General features: G+C 47.0%; 1 protein-coding gene across 9 annotated transcripts in view; it reads left to right on the forward strand.

Moving 5' to 3' along the window:
- The window catches only part of LOC135251745 (microtubule-associated protein 2-like), a 77231-nt gene that overhangs the window by 17874 nt on the left and 37781 nt on the right, over positions 1–21576 (forward strand). For 2 of the 9 annotated variants that reach the window (XM_064329474.1, XM_064329478.1), the window contains exons 1-3: positions 5361–5528; positions 5664–5755; positions 12893–14044. The gene's annotated coding sequence lies outside the window, so the exon portion shown is untranslated. Of the gene's footprint in view, positions 1–5358; positions 5529–5663; positions 5756–12889; positions 14045–21576 lie in introns of those variants that run through there. The other 7 variants (XM_064329479.1, XM_064329482.1, XM_064329480.1 and 4 more) reach the window with 6 other exon arrangements.

Here is a 21576-nt window from a genome sequence, read left to right on the forward strand (position 1 = left end):
ACCGAGAACAATGAATGTGCTGCAGATGAACAAACTGTTATGCAATGTTATGCCCACCAGATTGCATTTGTACTCATGCTAAAAGACAGCTCTAAAACCTGGCTGAAAATAAATCATCCCTGTGAGCTCGCTATTCATCTAGTCTCTGATCTCATAGAGGACTGCTCTCTCTCTCTCTGCTTCAGCAGGACATTGTTATGGGGGGCTGCTGGGGGACGGGGGACGGGGGTCATTCGATTGAGGCACTGCGCTCTGGTGCATGGATGAGCCCCACGGTCTGCGCTCGAATCCGGATCGTTCCAGTGCCGGCTGTGCCCGGTCTGCATGAAACCCACGTGGCCAAAAAGCATTGACTGCTTATGATGGAGAACCTATTACTATAATCATTATTTTTAAAATATTGTTGCAGTTGTTAGTCATAATAGTAGTGATAGTACTTGTAGTAATCGTCCTGTCTCATGAGGGTTTGTTTTGAGACTTGTGTGTGGTTCTGCTAGGTTTACATTTGTTGTAATGTAATGCGTAGCATTTTTAACTTCACCTGTAGTTGGAACAGACTCTTTCAAGGGAGCGTTTCCGTCTTCATATCCATTTCCATCTATTTTAATCTGCTAATGAAAGTCTAGCCCTCTCACCTCAGAGAGGTTGTTGTTTTATTTTCGCAATGGAGTGGTGTTTTTATTTCCCAACGTTTCTGTCCACGCGAAGCTGGGCTCCCGAGCGCCGTCTCCCGTGTGCTCTCACTGCCTCCGTTTGCCAATGTTACGCTCGTTCTGTGCGGTAAAACCAATGTTTTCATAAATAATTGAGCTGTCGAGTTTCTAAATGTTACTTTTTCGGCATTTTTACCTCCGGTCTTTCGGGCCCGGCTATCCGCTTTTCTTTTTTTTTCTTTTTTTTGGTTTATGCATGAATTCCTCATCTGGGGATCGCAGAGGCTGTTGTGTGGAAGTAATTATATTTTGAATTCAGTTCTGTGTTGGCTTCCCAGCTACTGTATCCTTGGTGGCGATACTGAAACCCAGCCTGTGAGTCATTCACACGTGTGCGCACGGACAGGGACTTACACAGAAACATGTGTGTGCAGACTGGAATGCATGCACTGAGATATAACACAAAGGAGAACAGGGCTCGCACACACACACACACGCACACATGGACACAAACACATACACACATATACACATATACACATACACATACATACACACATACATGCACGCACACACACACAAAAAATATGCACACACACTGAACCCACACAAGCACAACTGAATATTAAAAAGCATGCATGCACACAGCCTCTCTCTCTCTTTCTCTCTCACACACACAGACACACACACACACACATTGAGTTTGCAGGAGCGTCATATTATACGAGGTGTCAGTCAGGAACTGGAGTAAACTGTACCCGATTCTCAGCACTGACACACTGATTAATCTCCCTGTTGACCTGAGAGAGAGAGAGAGAGAGAGAGAGAGAGAGAGATTCCAGTAAAATTGAAGCCACACAGTTGCTCTCTCAGGACACCGTGACTGACTGGCTGAATCCTCTCACCGGGCCCGTGCTCCACAGACGCTGTGGTGAGGAGGAGGATGAGGAGGCGGAGGAGGAGGATGAGGAGGAGGAGGAGGAGCAGGTGGTAGGCAGCCTCGTAGCGCAGTCTGATGTGGCCCCCGCTCAGCCCACGGACGGCGTGAGTCAGCCTCTCGCACTGCGATGGTCAGGCCTACAAGGTTAAAGCCCTCTGGCACAGCACTTTCAGTGAACGCTAACCAGGAAAAACCATACAGAAGCTAACCAAGAAACACACAGAGAAGCTAACCAAGAAACACATAGAGAAGCTAACCAAGAAAAACCATACAGAAGCTAACCAAGAAACACACAGAGAAGCTAACCAAGAAACACATAGAGAAGCTAACCAAGAAAAACCATAGAGATGCTAATTAAGAAAAACCATAGAGAAGCTAACCAAGAAACACATAGAGAAGCTAACCAAGAAACACATAGAGAAGCTAACCAAGAAAACCATAGAGAAGCTAACCAAGAAAAACCATAGAGAAGCTAACCAAGAAAAACACATAGAAGATAACCAAGAAAAACATAGAGAAGTTAACCAAGAAAAATATATAGAAGGTGACCAAGAAAACCATAGAGCAGCTAACCAAGAAACATATAGAGACGCTATCCAAGAAAAAATAGAACGGCTAACCAAGAAAAACCATACAAATGCTAACCAAGAAAAATATAGAGAAGATAACCAAGAAAAACATAGAGAAGCTAACCCCTTTCAGTGGAGTCTTGGGAACCAGCCAACTCACTCTCTGGTTTTCATGTTTTCTTCAGCTGTTTTTTTTTTTTTTTTGCGGGGGTGGGTCAGGTTCCCTGTCACACCGTCACCTGTAGGGGGCGGGACACAACCCGTCTGTGGCCTGCCTAGGACTGAAGGAAAGAAGAGAGACGTCCTGCTTATTGCAGGAGGGCGGGATTGAAACCAAAAAAAAAAAACACTTCTCTTTGTTCTGCCTCTCTAATTTAGAGCATTCACCATGAGAGGCTCGCAGCCAGGCAGGAAAAGACCCAAGGGAGACCCTTGAAACAGTGCAAATCCCCAAAAAGGCAATGTATTTTTGAACGTGGGTAAAATATAACGGCGCATTGACGACTAAATCTAAACGAATAAGGAGCATTCTGTAAAATAGGGGGACTCGCTATTGAACCACAAACAAAAACTGTCTCTTTCGTAAATGCAGACTTGTTAGGGGACCACACGATGGGGGTGGGGGGGTGGGGTTGTGGGGAGAAGGGTAGTTAGGATGATTCCATGGGCCCTGACTGACGGGGGCCCTCAAAAAATATTAGAAGGTAGGATTTTCTGGGGTGGTGGGGGCCCCACGTGAGGTGTTTTCATGGGGCCCGAAGCCCCTTGGTGGTGCCTCTGCTTGCTTGCACCTGCATACACTTAGGCACAATGGTGCACACGCACACACACACACACACACACACACACACACACACACACCTGCAAGCGTGCACATTCACAGCCGCACAGAACACACACCGTCTATCAGGCTGGTTAGCGGTCTTACAGGCCTGCTCCAATCTCTCCACTCTATTCTGTTTCCTTAGTGGGGGGGTGGGGTGGTGGTGGGGGAGGGGGGGGGCACAGGCTGGTGCACTGTCACCATTAGAGCAGCACTCGCGGCTAAGGCCTGGACTTTGTCCATGTACATGGCTAACTGGAGCTTAAACCATCTTCACCTGCCTCAACAAGGCCACGTAATAGGGAAAGAAGTGTTGTTTCTACCTGTGATAATAAACCAATATATCATGAATCTTTATGTCATCACCTGCATGTATCCACAACAGACGTTTTACCTGTTTTCACACTGTGTGGATGATGAGCAACATAACCGCCAGACTATTGTTTTGCGTTAGTTCGGCTGTCAGCCGGGCCTTAAAGTTATCAGCAAGAATACTGCAATTATTGAGCACAGGGTGTCCCTCCCAATTCTAATTAAGTACAGAGAGGATCTGAGCCTAATTCTCCCCCCAGACTGCAGCTGTGCACCCATTACCTTCTCCTGGATTTAGATAGAATCCTAGCACACAGCTCAGAACTTTGAACTTTGAGCTCTGACCTCTGAACACACAGCTTGGCAATCCCTTGTAAAAAATTTCGCTTTAGGTAATTAGGATGTAATATATATTAGGTAATTTTGGATGTAAACAATATTCTGTGTATCTGTATCTTTATATAAAAAAACAACACATAGATTTTTTGACTTTCATAATTGGATAAATATTACAATATTCTACAATTCTACACCATGTATTCTGACTATAATAAACAGTATTCGTTAATATTTGTCATATCACTAATATGTGATTGGAATGCTCTTAACTGAACATTCTAATGCTGATGTAACAATCACTACTGGAAACTGAAAGCAGTGGAGTTCTAGAACACTGACTTATAATTTAAGGAAAAAAAATAAAAATTCCAAAAAGCCTACTCTTCAAAGGGTTAAATTGCATTGTGGGTGTTGTTATCCAGATAGATTGACAGACTGTGTAATTTTACCAATATTCAGTAGACCGAATAATAGTACAGCAGAACTGGGTAACTGACACACTTTGATTCAGTGAGCTTGTAATAAACAAATAAGTGTCGGACTATTCTGTGCAGCTGGTCTGTTAGTGCCAGTAACTGAGCTACAACAATGATTACATTATCCTGATAAACGCATTCAATCTGTTCGATGCATTCAACAAATTCAGCTGTTCAGCCTTTTCAATGTATTCAACAAAATCAGCGACACAACATTAACATTAACATTAAAAAATTAGAACATAAAAAAAAGTTTATCCAACCAAAGTGCTAAAACTGCTTATAGAGAGCTGGGTTGAAGGGTACAGCCTGAGTCTTTTACTGTATAAGACATTTAGTACATTGTAAATTTCCCATACGAGTCATGGACATGATACTTTTGATTCCTCTATGGTTTCACTGTGATGTTCCAGCTGGTTTGTGTTTGACTGTGCCTGGTCCGTGGCTATAGCAGCTTCTCAGAGAATGATAAATGAATGTGTGGTTATTGGGAACTGGCTGATATATCGATTCTGGTGCATTGTGGGAGAGTTTGTAGCATGTTGAGCTGGGTGGTAGATGTGTGTCTCAGCGTCCGCTCTTGTCAGGGATAGAGGAAATGTCCCTTTGAATGATGGACAGTTGTCCTTTTGCGAGGCAAACTTGTCAGCCTTCTCACTGTGCCAGTCCAATTAAATGAAAAATCTTGGCAGCCAGACAGTGCGTAAGCAAGAGAATGAGAAATGGATGAGATGGAGAGAGAAGTGGGGGAGGGGGGGGGAGTCATCAAGGGAAAGAGATTGAGAATGAAAGGATTTACACAGAAAGTGTAAATGTGTAAGCCCTGTGTGTGCAGTAGGTATATCATTTTCAATATCAAAGAAGGATATATCAATATAATTTTCATTCCAAGCTGCAGCAGTAAGTGACTGTGGCTCTTGATTCTAGAATTTTCCTGAAACACCAGGGCTCCACTTTCCCCCCTTCTGCCTTCACCTTCTCTCTCTCTCTCTCTCTCTCTGTCTCTCTCTCCCTATCAGTCTCTCTCTCTCATTGAATACCCTCTTGAGAGAGATGTTGTTATTCCCCAGCATGCCTGTAATTATTTAGTCATTATTTCACCCCCCCCCCCCCACCCCATTAGACAAACACTCCATATACACACATTCACATACAAACATCCGTCACACATACATAACTCTGACTTGGCGCACGCACGCACACACGCACGCGCACAGACTCACTCAATCACACACACACACACACACACACACTCCTCCCACTCCCTCCTCCCCTCTCCTCCCCTGCCCTCCCCTCTTTTGCGCGCTGGCTGGCGAAGAGAGAGAGAGAGAGAGAGTGTGAGGGAGAGCCGCAACCCGCCGTCTCTCCGCGCACCTCCGCTAGCTCTCCGCTCGTCCCCGGGACACAGGCGACACGGTGGGTACGGCCAACTGCCGCCCGCCCCTGGTGGGGCCCTGCCCGAAATCCACCGGCCTCACCTTCCTCCTCTCTCTCTCTCTCTCTCTCTCTCTCTCTCTGTCTCTCTCTATCTCTGTTTTTCTCTCTCTGCAGGTCTTTCAGAAAACCTCCTTCCTTCCGCCGGACCGGAGCCCACCTCTGCTCTCTCTCTCTCTGTCCGCCCCCCCCCCCTCCCCCGGCTCCAGGTAGGGCTCCTCCCCGACTCCGCGGGCCGCTGTCGCGCCTCTCACTCCGATCCCGCCGTCCCCGCGCTGCGGAGCTGCTGCGTCACCGCGAGTGTCGCCATGCCGACTGTCAGTCTATTGTTGGGTGACGGTCGGTCTGTTGATGGAAATGCCGGCTCATTGCTATGCAGCTGATGTCTCGCTTTCTCTCTCTCTCTCTCTGTCGCCTCTCCTCTCCCCCCCTCTCTCTCCCTCGCTCCTGCTCTGTCTTTTGCGCTCTGCCTCTCTCTCTCTCTCTCTCTCCATCTCCCCCTCTCTCCTCTCCTCTTTCTGACCCTGGATAAGAGCTCTATTTCTCTCCGTCTTGCTCTCCTTTCCTCGTTCCCCCTCTCTCTGTCTGCGGAATACTGGCGTTGTGGCTCTCAGCTGGAGAGATTGCTTAGAATGTTCGTCTCACCTCTGCTGCCGTCAGCGAATTCTGTCCTCTGTGTGTGTGTGTGCGTGTGTTTGTGTGCGTCTGTGTGTGTGTGCCTGTGTGTGTTTGTGTGTGTGTGTGTGCGTGTGTGTGTGTGCCTGTGTGTGTTTGTGTGCGTCTGTGTGTGTGCCTGTGTGTGTTTGTGTGTGTGTGTGTGTGTGCATCCGTCTGTTAGCGTGCGTGTGTCCGGTTTATGCGCACGCGTAGCTGTGTGTGTCCGACTGTTCGCGTGCGTGCGTCCGTTTAACTGCCAGCATCACTGTAGCAGAGGCACGACATTGTAATGTTGCAGAATCTCATCTGGACTACGTGTGTAAAATGTTTGTGTGTGGCCTTTCTAATTTTGCTTGCGGGGTTGGTTCGGGGAGGGGGGCAGTAATTGAACCAGAAAGGGGTGAAATATCACAGTTTTTGTGTCATTTTTTTTAGCCGTATGATTTATTAATACCGCGTGCTTCCCTCGATGCTGTCTATTTGATGAGGGTACTTCCCCTCTTTGCTTCTGGGGCGTCCGTTGAGTGAATGAGAGCGTCCTGCGCTTCCAGTGGGAGCCGGGGGACAGAGAGCGTCTAGACAGAGTTGATTTTTCTAAAAGGCGCAGCGATGACACTCAGGGTAGGCTGTGGGGGGAGGTGGGGGGGTGGGGTAAGGAGGTTTGGGGGGGGGGGTGGGGGGGAGGGTGGCGGAGGGTGATGGCGTCAAACACAGTAGATCATCATGAAGAGATTTGTTTCTTTTTGTCGATAGGTATGGTATATATCATATGTGTGTGTGTGTATATGTGTGTGTGTATATGTGTGTGTGTGTGCGTGTGTGTGTGTGTGTGAGTGTTCTAACCTGCCGTCTGCTGTTACCTCAGAAATGACTCAGTCAAACCCTCACACTCTCCCCATCTGCCATAAATGCTCTTTAACCTGGTAATATCAATCACAGTTATGAACATCAGGACACCACCTGTGTTTTGTGTGTGTGTGTGTGTGTGTGTGTGAGAGAGAGAGAGAGAGAGGGGGAGGGAGAGAGAGAGGGAGAAAGAGAGGGAAAGAGAGAAAGAAAGAGAGAGAGATAGCATCTTGAGCTCTGCCTCAGTACAAATAGATTGTTCCCTTTTAATTATAGCCTAAAATGCATAATATAATTTTATAAAAGGCGATTACCAATTATTTGTGGTTAACTGTTGGAAATGAGCAGACTGAAAGCTGATAGTACAATTTACAAATTGTATGGGTGAATAAAAGACTATCGGTGCATAAATTTATTTTAAACAACAGTACTTGTGCAGTACTCAGCACAAATGCAGTTCTGTTTCATGCAGAAAATGTTTTGTGGTTATTAAATTGCTGCCAGAGTTTTTTTTTTTGTGAAGTTACACATGAATTGAGCTCAGAACAGACAGAATGGCCAGAAGACCAGTATCTTTATGAAGCTCTTGCAGTTCCTTCCGTCAGTCTGTTCCCTAGAGAGCCAGCAAAGCAACAAAGCAGTGATGGAGCCATGAAAATGAGCTTTACGTGATGGCAACCGGAATGTTTCTTTGATTATCCGTCATGCGTTGGATTCACATTCTTTGGTTGAGATATGTGCTAAGCGTGTTGTTAAACATTTGTGGTGCCTGGGCGTCAGCTCTAAAATGGGTCTTCAGAAAAAAATCAAATCAAAATCAAAGCCAATTCGTGTAGTGTGACAGATGTGCCAGAAGTATAAACTTTTTAACCCTCCTGTTCTGTTCATTTTTTAGGTACAGCAAAAATGTTCCCGGGTCAATCCCCATACAGGGGGGGTTTGCAAATACATGAAATGAACCATTTTCATTTAAAATGTTGATTACACTAATTAAGGCCAGTAGAAGAAGTTTCATACTGAAAAAATAATTTTAAGTATTTTTCCTAGATTTTCAAACTTTAAAAAGGGTCAATTTGACCCGCAACATAACAGGAGGGTTAATTTGACAAAAGAAAAAAAAAACATGGATGGAACTGGCTGGCTTTCACCAAAATGGCTCTAACGTTCTGAAAAGATGTTATGACAAAAGAGGATTCTTTCAAAAAAAACATCTGTGGGTAACCAGGCAGCTTTTTATGGTGACTCAGTGCAACCTGGTCACAGATGCCAAATAGGAACAGGCTATGGCATCAGCATAAGCAGAGAATAAAACACTCCAGTATCTCTCAGATTCTGAGAGATATCTTCCCAGATTCTCCATGACTGCAGTGTTTCATCAGTGTACGCACTAATACGGTTCTGTACCACTCTTGTTTACCCGACTATTGTTAGACATTTAATAGTGCTCGGTTTCCATGGCTAACTGGCAAACCTAACAGGGTGGCTTAATCTGGACTTACTCAGCCTGATCTATTGCTTCAGTACCATCATGATTGGCACATTTAGTTCCGGTCATATTTTCTTCTTCTAAGAGCGCGGCGTTACTCAGGACTCCGCGTGATTGGTCATACTGTTATCATCCTTTTGTCTGCCTCACTGCACGGTTTGCACTTCTTGACCACTGACACCACAATTAGAGCGCTCGGCGTTGAAATGCAGGCTGGGATACGATGCAGCTCCGCCGTGGCGAGAGGAAGGCTTCTAGAGTCGCTCTTAACGTTAGTCACGGCCCCACGGAGGAAACAGGCAGCAGGAAGCCGCCTCGCCCCCCTTGTCGCGACAGGCGAGGTCATATAGCTGAGCCTGTGGAGGACCACTGCCCCTCAGTGGAGATTGGGCATGACACCTGTCACATCTGTGTGGGCGTGTCCAATTTCACAGGCGTCCCTCTGTCGCATATGCGGTGGCGTGTCCATTTAGGGCTGCCCCCCCTCCCCCCCGTCATCTCTTCCCTGACACCTCAGCCAAGAGGCTGCGGGGGTGGTCATGGGCTCTTGTGGACAAACCGGCACTGACACGGGTGGGCGTGTGTCCCTCCAGCCAATGGGCCAGGGCCTTTACCGCTGATGTCATCTGACTCAGCAGGGTTCCAAAGCCTGTTTCCACCCATCATCACAGTGGCTGTCTGCCTGCCCCAATTAATAATGAACTGTGGATGACGAATGGCGTCTTGTTAGAGGGCAAGTCCTGCTGCGTTAGATGGATCACAAGATGAGGAAAAGGCCAGACAGTTGAATATAATGTTTTTTTTAATCCAGTTTTTGGTTTAGACAATTGTGTAGCAATTTTTATGTTCTTTGAGCTTGTGAGAACTGTTTTTCTTGGTTGGCGTGCCCTTTTCTCAGTTTATCGAAAGGTCTCCACTGGGTCCTGTGTGTGAGAGTGTGTGCGTGTTTGTGTGTGAGAGTGTGTGTGTGTGTGTGTGCATTTGTGTGTGTGTGTGTGTGTATGCGAGTGCGCGCGTGCGTGTATGTCTGTGTGTGTGCGTGTGAGTGTGCGTCTGTGTGTGTGTGTCTGTGTGTGTGTGAGAGTGTGTGTGTGTTTGTGTGTGAGAGTGTGTGTGTGTGTGTGTATGCGAGTGCGCGCGTGCGTGTATGTGTGTGTGTGTGTGTCTGTGTGTGTGTGAGACTGGGCACTTTTCTGAAAACTTTTATGCAAAAGTGCAGCGATGTGGCGGCATTGCCAAAGTGCCAGAGAAAGTGTGTTGAAGCATCGCTCTGCTCTTTGGGAGGCACAATGTCTGCCGCTGACATAACACTGATATAAGTCATGCCTAGAGCAGATTTTTAAAAAACTGAGTCAGCCCTGTTTTGGTAACAGCTAGGCCTGCCTGTGGTGTTTATCACACACCCCCTCCCCCCTTCACCTCCACCACCACCTCCACCACCACCACCACACACTTATACACACACACACACACACACTTTCCATCATTGTTGCCATGGAGACAAAAGATCTCTCTGGCAGTTAGGTCTCTTCTGTTGCTAAATCTGCCAAATGAAATTATACTTTCATTTGTGTTTATCGGGAAAAGTGAAAATGTATTTTCCATTTAGAATAGAATAGGAACAGCCATTGCGGGTCTGATATGCAATAGTGGCCTAGAGCTCTAAACTCAGTGTTTACAAACCTGATAAAGTAATGTAATGTAATGATAAAAATCTGCAGTCGGCCCATTGGGTCTGCTGGTCATTGCCATTTAATTGTTTTTATTGTAAAAGCCTGGCTGTAAAGATTGATCAGTTGATTAATAGGCCTCAGCAGGAAGTATACATTCTTTTCTCTGTCCTTCGTCAATCCTCAGCCTGAGTTTTACTGCAGTAGAGTGATCTGAGTAGGTTGAAAGTGAAGTAAAAGATGGCCACCTTGGTGTTATTTATTTATTTATTTTTATTTTTTCTGTGTGGGATCTGTATCTTTCTTTGAAAATGTGCTCACGGTGACCTCCGGACTGGATCCAGATGAGAGCGTGCCGTTTCGGGGGCATGACTGTCCATGTGGATAATAAATAAGGGATACCAGCTAGACTCTGAGGCCTCCAGTGGTGCTCTAGGTCTGTCTGCATGGGAACTGTCTAAAGTTCAGAGGTGATTTAATATCAGTACAGTTTTTTGTCTTGTGAACCCCCCCCCCCTCCCCACCCCCCCACCCCCTCCCCTCCCCCTGGCTGCTGCTGTATTTCAGCAGATGCTCTTCTTGTCTTATTTTGCATTATTGCATTATTTTGCATATTTATTAACTGCATTATTTTGACCCCTTTTGCATACCTTTTGCTAATGCATTAGACAATGCTGAGCATTTGGGGGGGGGGGGGGAGGCGATGTTAAAGTATATTCACAGGCCCTTCAGGTTCTGGAAGGATGTTGTTCGGTCCCCTGCTCCCTGGAGCTCCTTGTTAACCCCTTCAGGTTTGAGATCACACATCTGTGATTAGAATGTCCGTTGCTCAACATGAAAATCTAACAATCACTACTGGCAATTGAAAGCAATGCAGTTCAAGGACATTGAATAGAATTTTGAGAGAAAAAAACAAAAAAAAAAAAAAACAGTGGCACAGACCTGTCCTACGCACCTAGCTGGGGTCTCAGTATGTCTCCATGGTAACGCGGGGAGGGGCGTCATGGCTGGGGCTTGTTCACCTTGCCCTGTGAACGACAGCCAATGTCAGCGTGCCCCTGCTGTAGTCTGGGACACTTACGCCCCCCAGTTAATACAGCTGCTCCAGACATCAGCTGTGTTCGTCTCCCATCGTCCGTGCAGTCCGGTTCTATAGTCTGCTCCAGTGTGTCCGTCCATTTTCAGTATGTAATGAAATAGAATAGAACTCATAGGCAAGCTCTTTTCTGAAAAGAAAATGATAGTAATTTAGCTGTTCCTGAAGTGGCCATGTGGACCAGTGCCACCCAACCCCTATTCCTGGAGATCTACCATCTCGTAGGCTTTCATTTCGACCGTAAATAGGCACGTTCTAATTCTACTAATTAGAATCAGAACTAATCAATTAATCTCTAGCTGCTGAATGAGGTGTGCTTTGTTAGAGCTGGAGTGAAAACCCACAGGATGGTAGATCTCCAGGAACGGGTTTGGGAAGCCCTGATCTGGCATCTTCAGACTGTTTCGTGTGTCCGTCCATCTGTATCTCAGCTTAAAGTGAATCTGGAAGTGCATGCTGAGGTGTTGGGTTTCCCTGCAGAAACAGAACACAACTTGTTGCTGTGCCCTTCGCTCTCCTTTCAGATGGGGGTTCATTTTACCCTAGGGTTGAGCGGGCCAAGGTTACTGCCCCCGTGACCAAACCAGTAAGCCGTTCCTCCTGTCAGGGGTCAGCGGCGACCCGTAAAACGCTTTCAGCCAGCCAGTGATTCGGAATCCATGAAATGGGGCGGCGTGCCTTGGCGGGACGCGCTTTCCATGCTTAACAGGGACAGGATGTGTCCTGAACCGCCAGCTTCCACACTCAGGGCTGCCCAGACCTCCCTGCTGTCTCCCAGCAGCCAGCTGTGCAGCAGCGAGGGCACACAAGTCAGCACTTTCCACTTTAATCTGGGGCTCCATGCACACAGTGGGATACGCTCACACAGACATAAAAACTCATAAACACACACACACACACCCACACACACTCACACACACGCACACTCACACACATGCGCGCACACACAAACGTGCAAACACATAAACACACACACACACACTCATGCACACGCACACACACACACACACACACACATGCGCGCACACACACAGACAAGCAAACACATAAACACACACACGCACGCACACACACACACACATGCGCGCACACACACAGACAAGCAAACACATAAACACACACACGCACGCACACACACACACACAGATGCAGACACACGCACACATGCACACACACCCACACACACACACAGACACACACACACACACACACACACACACGCACACTCGCACAGGATCTGCCAATGTGACAGCTGTTTGTGACACGCTGGTTCTCCTTCATCAATGCACTTTAATTTGAACCACCTGTTGTCTTGTTCTGCTACTTTCATCAGTCCCCCTTATTACTAGTATTACGGTAATTCAGGGTTAGACACCAGGCTTGGACTCCTTTGCCGCCCAAAGTGGAGTGAGCTGCCGTTGCACTACCCGGAACATAGTGTGTTTGACTGAAACTGAATGGCACTTCACTCTCTGGGCCTAAACAAAAAAGACCATACTCTTGAGCTTGGAGTACATTTGGCCCACGATTTCTTGAAATGAAGTCCAGTGAGCAGAGGTCTAACAGTTTCCATTGCCTCTTTTCCCAGCAGATTGGATCTGATCAGCAGAGTACTCCCAAACTTCAGCGGCAGTCATACTGCAGTCAGACACCAAAAAAGGCTCCCAGGTTTGTATACCGTACCATGATGCATTCGTGTCACAGCTCTAACGCAGTGTTTAATGTGTGAAAAATCTGCATACATCTGCATGTCTTTGGCTAATAAATGTATGTGTAATTGATTTTTTTTTTTTTTGAGACAAAATTGGTGGTGCTAAGGCGCTCTTTGACAAGAAATTAAGTGATAATGCTGCATTGCGGGGCAGGAAGGAGCTCTTCTAATTACATTTCTGTAAGCCTGTTTGAAAAGCGTAACCACAGAAGAAATCCCTGTCAGTGCTGGAAGTGTGCTTCTCCCTAATTAACCATCCACATGCTCTCATTTGACACATAATCTCGCGCTGTGAGTCAGGGTTCACAGCCTGGCGGTGATTACTGCCCGCATTGCAGAGAGTCATGACGAAGCATTAGGACTGATCCACTGACCCAGAACCCCTTCCTGTTTCCACCAGTTATCTGTGTTATATACACGGACAAACATGGAGCAAATCATTTGCTTGAATTTCACCCCTCAATAAGCCTCTTCATGTAGCACTGGAGCTGAGTGCCTTGTTCAAGGGATCATCAGGATGCAAACCTATGACCATCTGGTTCAATAGTTTGAGCAATTTGGCTACGTGCTACTCGTTTTGCAGAACCTTGCATATGTAATGCAAGGTACAATTTTTGGCAATATCTCAGTATTTATTGTTATGTGTTAATGTTTATTTAAATGGCTACTATGTCATTTATTATGGGCATATTACTAATGATGTTGTTGTTTCATTTGATTGTATTATTATTAATGAAAACAAGTTATAAAGTCATAAGGGAATATTTAAAGATATTTACAGGGATGCATTAGACTGTCCAGTCTTATACAGTTTGTCAGTGTAACACTAATAAGGGGGCAGTATAAATGACTCACCCTCTTGGCTCTCATTGCAGACCTGCTCTATCAATCTCCCGTGCAGGTGTGGATCTGAGGCTTTTCAATTTGCTTCCGTATCCACTGGTGACCTGCTGAGCTCCAGTGGAGAAGAGGCCTGCATCTGCACTGACCACCGCTCACCACTAGGGGATTCTCAGTCCTCCACTTTGTAAGGTAACTCTGGCTACATACCAAAAAGAAAACTGAAAAAATCACATCCAAGCTGGAGGGGCTTCAAAATGGAGGGAGGGGCTTCAAAATATTTCCTATTGCCAAATGGAGGCCTGACCAAAAAAGTTCAGTCTGCTTTGTAAGGTAACTCTACAGGCTACATAGTGGGTGTGACATTTTAAATATATTTTTATTTAAATCAACTTTTATTTAACCAGGGTAGCCACACTGAAATTGACATCTCTTTTGTAAGTGAGTCCTAGAGCCTACAAAATGTTGGACTGTGGAGGGAAACAAGAGTTCCCGGAGGAAAACCATGCCAGCATGGGTAGAACCTGCTAATCATATAGCATATTGACTAGAACCGCATTATAAAGCTGAATTCTCCATAATTCACCCTTAGGGTTGCTATACGTACGGTACAATGCTGACTCAAACCTCTCGGCTTGCGTTTCACCGCAGATCACTTCTCTGAATCATCAGACCTTAGGAAATGGGTCAAGTGGCTCCAGTCAGGCAGAATGAATGGCTGACAATTGAGTATACAGTTGGATAAACGGGAATTGTGGGTAATTGTATCAACTGGATGACCTGCAATAGATTGGCAGCCTGTCCTGGGTGCATTCCTGCCTCTCGCCCAATGCATGCTGGGATAGGCTCCAGCACCCAACCCCACGACCCTGCTGAGGATAAGCGAGGATAGATAATGGATGGATGGACGGATGGATGGATGGATGAAACCACTGGAACGTTGAGCTTAGCTGATGTGTTGCCTGAGTTATGGGGGGCCGAATCCCAGTCCAGGACAGCCATGGATGGATGGATGGATAGTGGTGGTGATCTATCCCACCAGCAACCCCCCTCTGCAGGATTTTCCTGTGCCCCTTGTGATCCCTGAGATATGAAATCCAGCTTGCCACATAACCAACGTACAGTGAAACCAAATTCCCACAATGCATTCCTTTCTGGCATGTAAATCACCTAAATTATAAAACATAGGAAGGACCGAAAATGCTCCAACCCATCCTGTCTGACTTTGTTCGGAGTAAGTCTACAGTGAGTCAGTGAGATCAAACTTCCCTGGTATTTCCTGTCTCTGTCTGTCTCTGGGTCATTCCCTAAGATCACAGCTAGGAGGTTTCCGTGCATTGCACCACCGTCCATTTAGCCTTAGCTGTATATGTCGAGTCTACCAGTTAAACCCGACCAGTATGGATTTCAAGCCTGTAGGCAGTACATATGGCGTGACCGTTGCTTGACTGCACCTTGTAAGCACTCTGTGATTCTCGTAAGTTCTTTCCTCTGTGGGGACTCCCATTGGTGCATTGCGTGCATCAACACAGTCCAAAGTGCTACTCTGAGAAATCGGAGGTTGTGGGGAAGTCTTGTTCCCCAGCAACGCCGAAGCACTGAGAAGACATTTGTGGAGACATTTTTTGATACAGTGTAGGGTAAGAGGGTATTCATGATGAAGAAAAGTTTTTGTTTTTATTCTGTAATGACCAAACCAAAGTCCTTGTTTTGATTTGTGTACATGTATAACTGTGTGTCTAATTGGGTTTCTTAATAAGAGATGACTATGAATCCATTGCTGACAGTTCTGTAACTAAGCAACCACTGCAGTTAGGGAAAAGTGTTGGCCTGATCCATTAATTGTTCAGGGTATATGTTACATAAGAGGAAAAGCCTGTTCAGTACTGTTTATCTGCTTACAAATGGCCTCAACTGAAAGTATTAGAAAAGACCTTACATTTTGCACAGTTTGCCTTGTCTTTACAGGTGAAAATTCTTTGGTTTGGTTGCGACTGGGTCTTGGATATGAAGTCAGCCATTTTGTTTGAGAATCTCAGAGTGATAAGACGAGGAAGCCACGCCACTCGGCATCGACTAGAAATTTTCCAGCACAGACTCGCGAGTTAGCCTTGTGATGATAAATTATCCAAAGGGTTTTTGAAATGTGCCTTTGAAAATGTGGGGTACCTCTTGCCCTCGCTGCTGAAATTACCCAGAAGCCAAAGCACTTTTCCATACTGGCAATCCAGGCAGTTTTTTCTTTTTTTTTGTCAAACTCACATTTGTATTCCACCAGAGAGGCATGTTTAATTGGATTATCCTTCGCTATCAAGAGGTATTTAATGAATCCCTTGTCAGTTAATGGGACCCATGCACATTTTATATGCAGATGGTATTTTCTCAAGAGGTTAGATAGCATGGTGTTCAGTGGCTTTTACTTGCCAGAGGGAAATTTCCTTCTCTCATTCGGATTTAGTGGTATTTTCTGAAATCATCGCCTGTTAGTGGTGTGTCCATCAGCCTTATGTCTGGTTTTTAAGTAGTAGGTTCATGAAAAGATTTCTTTAGAGCCTATGTAATCCAGAGGTGTCAAACTCCAGTCCTGCAGGGCTGCAGCGTCTGCTGGTTTTCGGAGTTTTCACATGCAGCAGTGGTTCATTTAAGTCATCGATTGACTAGAGAATCCGAGAATCCGTCTTAACTACTGCTTGTATTTTTTCCATAGACTGCGTTGTTGCCGTTCTCGTTTGTGTTAGTGTTAATCAGTTTAACCTTCAGGGTCCAAGTTGAACTATGCGGTTGTTCCCTGCACTTGGACCGGTACTCCTCTCTAGGGTTTTCGACACACTTGTTCCTGGTTATGGTTATACACTTTGTTGTACGTCGCTCTGGATAAGAGCGTCTGCCAAATTCCTGTAATGTAATGTGCACCTTGTTCTCCAGGCCTGCCGGAAAGGAACCTGCAGGAGCCCCAGGGACACTGCGGCCCCCTGGGCATTTACAGTAGCTTATAATACCTCTAGGCGGCTAGGGAGTGACACGGGTGTACCGCTGGGGGACCCCAAACTGGGGGGACATGCGAGCACAGCGTCTGGCTCCGTTGCTGCTCCAGCGTAGAGAGAACAGTGGCTCTGTTTCCAGCTGCTGCTGCTGTTCAAGTGTCTCTGCAATGCAGCAGAGGTGTGGTTCAGGCAGGCACTGGAGTGGAACTCTGTGGAGTGAGAGAGAGACGGGACAAAGGGGGGAGGGGGGGGCATGGTTGGGGGGGGGGAGCGGTGGGCGGCTAGGCCACAGGAGCAGACATTTTCATCATCGTTTTTACCTTGCGTGGGCTTTACTGCACCTTAGGCACTCCTTCAAAGGGGCAAGACTTTTGGGCGAAATCCTTAATTCAGTATGTTATAAAATCGACCGAGATCCAGACTTGGAAAGCAAAGTTAGCTCAAGAAAACAGCCTTTGTGCAGTGCTGCAGGTGTTGATGGCACATTGTACAGAATTTATGCTTTTGTTTTTTGTTTGTTATTAATGTTTATGTATGAGATAACTGGACATTCTGGGTCTTTGTTATTGAGGTGTTTATTAAGGTGTCATTGATGACTAGTCGTTCGGGAGCTTCCTGCTGTTACTGTTCACAGGGTTTACACGGGTATGATGTTGATATGGTGGATGCTTCAGCACACGAAGCATCACAGCAGCTACGGAGCGGTGAATCCCAGGGTGCTGGTGAGGATCTGTGTCCGTCTTGCAGCAGCTTGAATCAGCAGGCTGAAAAAACAGAAAGCCCACTTTACACAAGCAAACAACCCAAAAAACTGTGGAACCAGACAGGTCACATGACCAGCAGTCTCCGCAGCAGAGCCGGAGGAGGTGTGTCTGTGCGGCTAAGCCAGCCCAGGGACGAGCCTCAGAAATTTCCGGAAAGAGGGGCCAGAGCTGTCAGTTTCATCTGCACAGTGAGAAGGTCAGCCAATCGCAGGCAATCGCGGCTTTCAGCCAATGGCGTGTTGCTATTGTGTTTGTAGCGAGCTGTAGTTGCTGACCCATGGCTGTTCTGCCTTGGTTCGTAGCATCTTGCTTGTCGAACCAGATCTTTCGAGAGTTCATATCAAAGTGAGCAAGTTGAATTTGAATCTAAATGCCTGTTACACGTTTTTTTTCTGTTATGTTTTCACATTTTTGTCCTCTCACACTTTATTGTACTTTATATATGTAGACTGTATGAATTGGGGAATCTGCTAATTGGTGTTCTTGGGAGCTGTGACCACGGTATGACAGTAAGCCATACAGTAGCAACCCCTACACGCCTTTAAAAAGCACCCGCACCCAAATTACTCCTGTGAAGCCCCAGTTGGATAAAATTGTGTGTCCTGTGCAGTATAAGCAATTCGCAGTAAACTGTCCTGGATAGAAGGGGTCAGCTGAGTATATACAATAGCTGGGGTTATTTGAGGAATGTATGCCCTTGATTGTCCTTACAGTTCCTCTGTTCTGTCTGGTGCTTCTCTCTCCCCTCCGCTATTGTCAGAACCAGGGGGTCGGGTAGCACCTCCTGGGTGGGTCGGCATTGCTGCTCTCCCTGAATGTGCAGGGGGACATTCTGGCTCGGTGGAGCTCAGAGAGGCACAATGATTGACCCAATTAGGGAGGGCCCAAAGACAAGGAGATGGGGGGGGGGAGTGTGGGGGTAGGGGGGGTGTGTGGAGTGTGGTGGTGGGGGTGGTTCCTGGCAGGAACCCTACAGCCACAGTGCCACTGCCTGATGGAAATAACAACTTGGCAATTTTTTATTTAAAGAGTACATGGAACACCTTGGGCTCCGGGTTCCCATGCCAACCCCCGTGCCATCCCGCGAAGACTCAAGGGCTCCCTGCGTGGTTTGTGTGGGGGGGGACTGGCACCCGACAGCGTTGCCCCCACAGAGTGTCGCGGGGCGGGGGGGAGTGATGCGAGGAGACAGCCAGTCAGCCTCGTCAGCTCACACTCTCAGCCCTGTCCGCACACTGCGACCGCGCGCTCATGCGGCTAATGTGGCTAACTCCACCGCGAGGCATCGCGGTTCAGATCGAGCAGGATGAGCTTAAGAATTCAAAGTTCGGAATTTCGGTTACGTTTCGATTCGTTATTCGTTTGTTTATCTCGTTCGTCGTTGCCGGGAGCGACCGCTGCCCCGGCGACGTGACTTTCGAGGATCGTCTTACGGGCTTCGCCTGGAAGTGAAAGGGTTGGCAGTGACCCCATTTTAGGATTGCACAGATCGTAGGTTTTGATCCTCAGGGCAGGGTTGTGACAGAATGAACATTGTGGTGTGGTGACTGGTTTTTGCTTTGCGTCTGATGAGGAGTGGCATGCTTTGGACACCTTATGGAGAAAATGATGAAAGAGACTTGTGGGAACACAGGCACAATGAAGGGGTTTTTATTTTGGGGGGTTCCACAGGGGTGGGGGGGCACAGAACGGGCCCAGTGGGGGTTATGCACCGCGGATGGAGATGTGGGAGGCTGCATTGGTAGAAAACTCCAGTCTCCCCAAAAAACTCCTCTTGGTTTGGGTTAGTTCCCCTGTAGCAGCGGGAACGTCAGGAGGCTGCATCCCAGATCATCCCGCGGGTTCCCCTCCAGCTCCCCCTCAGCCCTGATTCTTTTTTTTTTTTTGCACAGATCCGTCCCGTCGTCCCTCCAGCCAAAGAGTACGTCAGTCAGGAGGAATGAGCAGCCTTTACGCGCCGGGCCCGGGGATCGCGCTAAGTTGCTAAGTTGCTAAGTTAATTCCGATTAGCCGCGCGCTCCCTTAACAGCTACACGAAGTGTGTTTTGCCCACGACTGTGAAAAGCAGCCTTTTCTTTAACGAGGCCATTTCCATATGTTAGGCTTGCTGCACTGTTTTATAACCCCGTCCCCCAGCAGTCAAAACTGCGTAGGGCCCTGCACGTAAACGACCTTTGAGTACCTTTGAACGTAATTAGGTCACGGGCCACGGACCTGCTGACTTTTGCAGACCCCTTTGTGGGGTACGCCGATCACCTGTATATCAGAGATGCACTCAGGGGTAATGTGATGTTCCACAGCATCAGACCCTATACATTACAATTTAGCTGGAGAGAAAGGTGATTTGACCAGTTAATGGTATTATCCTGTCGATCACATAATCATCTTGCCTGACTAATTATTCAGTTCAATTCAATTTAACTTTATTTCGGACACATAGCAGGTAAGAAAAATAATAGAAGTATTGTTGTGTATCATCTGACTGTAGTGGAGTGAGCATATTATGCTTGTGAATAATGCAAAGAAAGAAAAGAAAGAAAGAAAGAGCAGAACATTACATTAATAACAGTTCTTTGATTATTTTGCTGAAGAACTCATAACTGGTACTGGGATTAATGAATAGGATTAGGTTTTTTATTTACCAGAAGTGCTGGTCACAGGAGCATGGGATTCTGGTTCTGAAAGTGATGGAGTCGTTGGTGAGAGTCTGATGAAGTCGCAAAGCATTTTCGCTTACATTGGTCTTTAATGGTTTGGCTAGGCATTAGCATTAAGCCGGCTGACTGCTTGATTGTTTTTTTATTTTTTATTTATTTTAAATTTTACTTCTGGGCTAAAATCTATTCCTGAAGAAAGTAACCGATTACGCATTGCAGTAGCAGCTGTGTGCTGCTGGAAGCGTGAAGACCAAAATCAACAGCAGGGCCCACCTGAGGCCGTGTGTTTGCTGGAGTATGTAAATCGTCCTGTCCTCAGTCTCTGCTCTCTCTGAGCCTGTACATCTCTGCACGGTACTTTGTGGGTTTTGCTGTGGCTATCAGGGTTTGAATTACGGGGGGACCAACCAGGGGGACCTCAGCCTCCCCAAAAGAGACTGGAGGTCCCTCAGAAAGAGAGCACAGACCTCCCCCCCCCCTAAAAAAAGAGGCCAGAGACCCCCCCAAAAGAAACCAGAGCCCCAACATAGCTCAGGAGGTAAGGTTGCCTGGTTGCCGGTTCGACCCCCAGCCCTGGGCGTGTCGAAGTGTCCCTGAGCAAGACACCTAACCCCTAATTGCTCCCAATGAGTTGATTGGTACCTTGCGTGGCAGCCTTTCACTGTTTGCGTGTGAGTGTGTGTGTGAATGGGTGAATGAGAGGCATGAATTGTGAAGCGCTTTGGATAAAAGCGCTATATAAAATGCACTCCATTTACCATTTACCCCCAAAAGAGACTGGAGGCCCCCCCCCCCGAAGGAAACCAGAGCCCAAAAGAGACCTGTGCCCCCCCTCCCCAAAATCAATAACAGTGATGCAGTGGCAGTGTATCCACCCCTGCTCTGCGATCGCACAGACAGCCCCCCGTCACCCCCCCCCCCCCCCCGTCTCCCCTCCAAAAGCCAGATTCAAACCCTGCTGGCTGTTACCGTGTAAACATTAGATATTTGTTTTTTTTTCTTTTCCCTCTGGGCTTTTTTCCCAGAGATTCTGTTCATCTGATGCTGAGCGCTGCGGTCGTAAGCTCAGGACGGTGCGTGAGATAATCACATGGCTGTGTATCGTCCGCAACCCCCTCCACCCCCCCCCCCACCACACATACGCCGCCGTCAGCTGAGCAGCGGCCCGGAACGCTGCCAGCACCCTGCCGAAAAATCACCTGCCCAATATCTGCGCTCATCTCTTCAGATCTGTCCAAAGGTTCCAGGTTCCATGTTCCAGCTGTCCATGAAAAAGATCCAGAACCAACAGTGGCATTAGTATTAAGCTGCTCATCATC

This window comes from Anguilla rostrata, chromosome 3 (assembly GCF_018555375.3).
Source record: "Anguilla rostrata isolate EN2019 chromosome 3, ASM1855537v3, whole genome shotgun sequence".
In the NCBI taxonomy this organism is placed as follows: domain Eukaryota; kingdom Metazoa; phylum Chordata; class Actinopteri; order Anguilliformes; family Anguillidae; genus Anguilla; species Anguilla rostrata.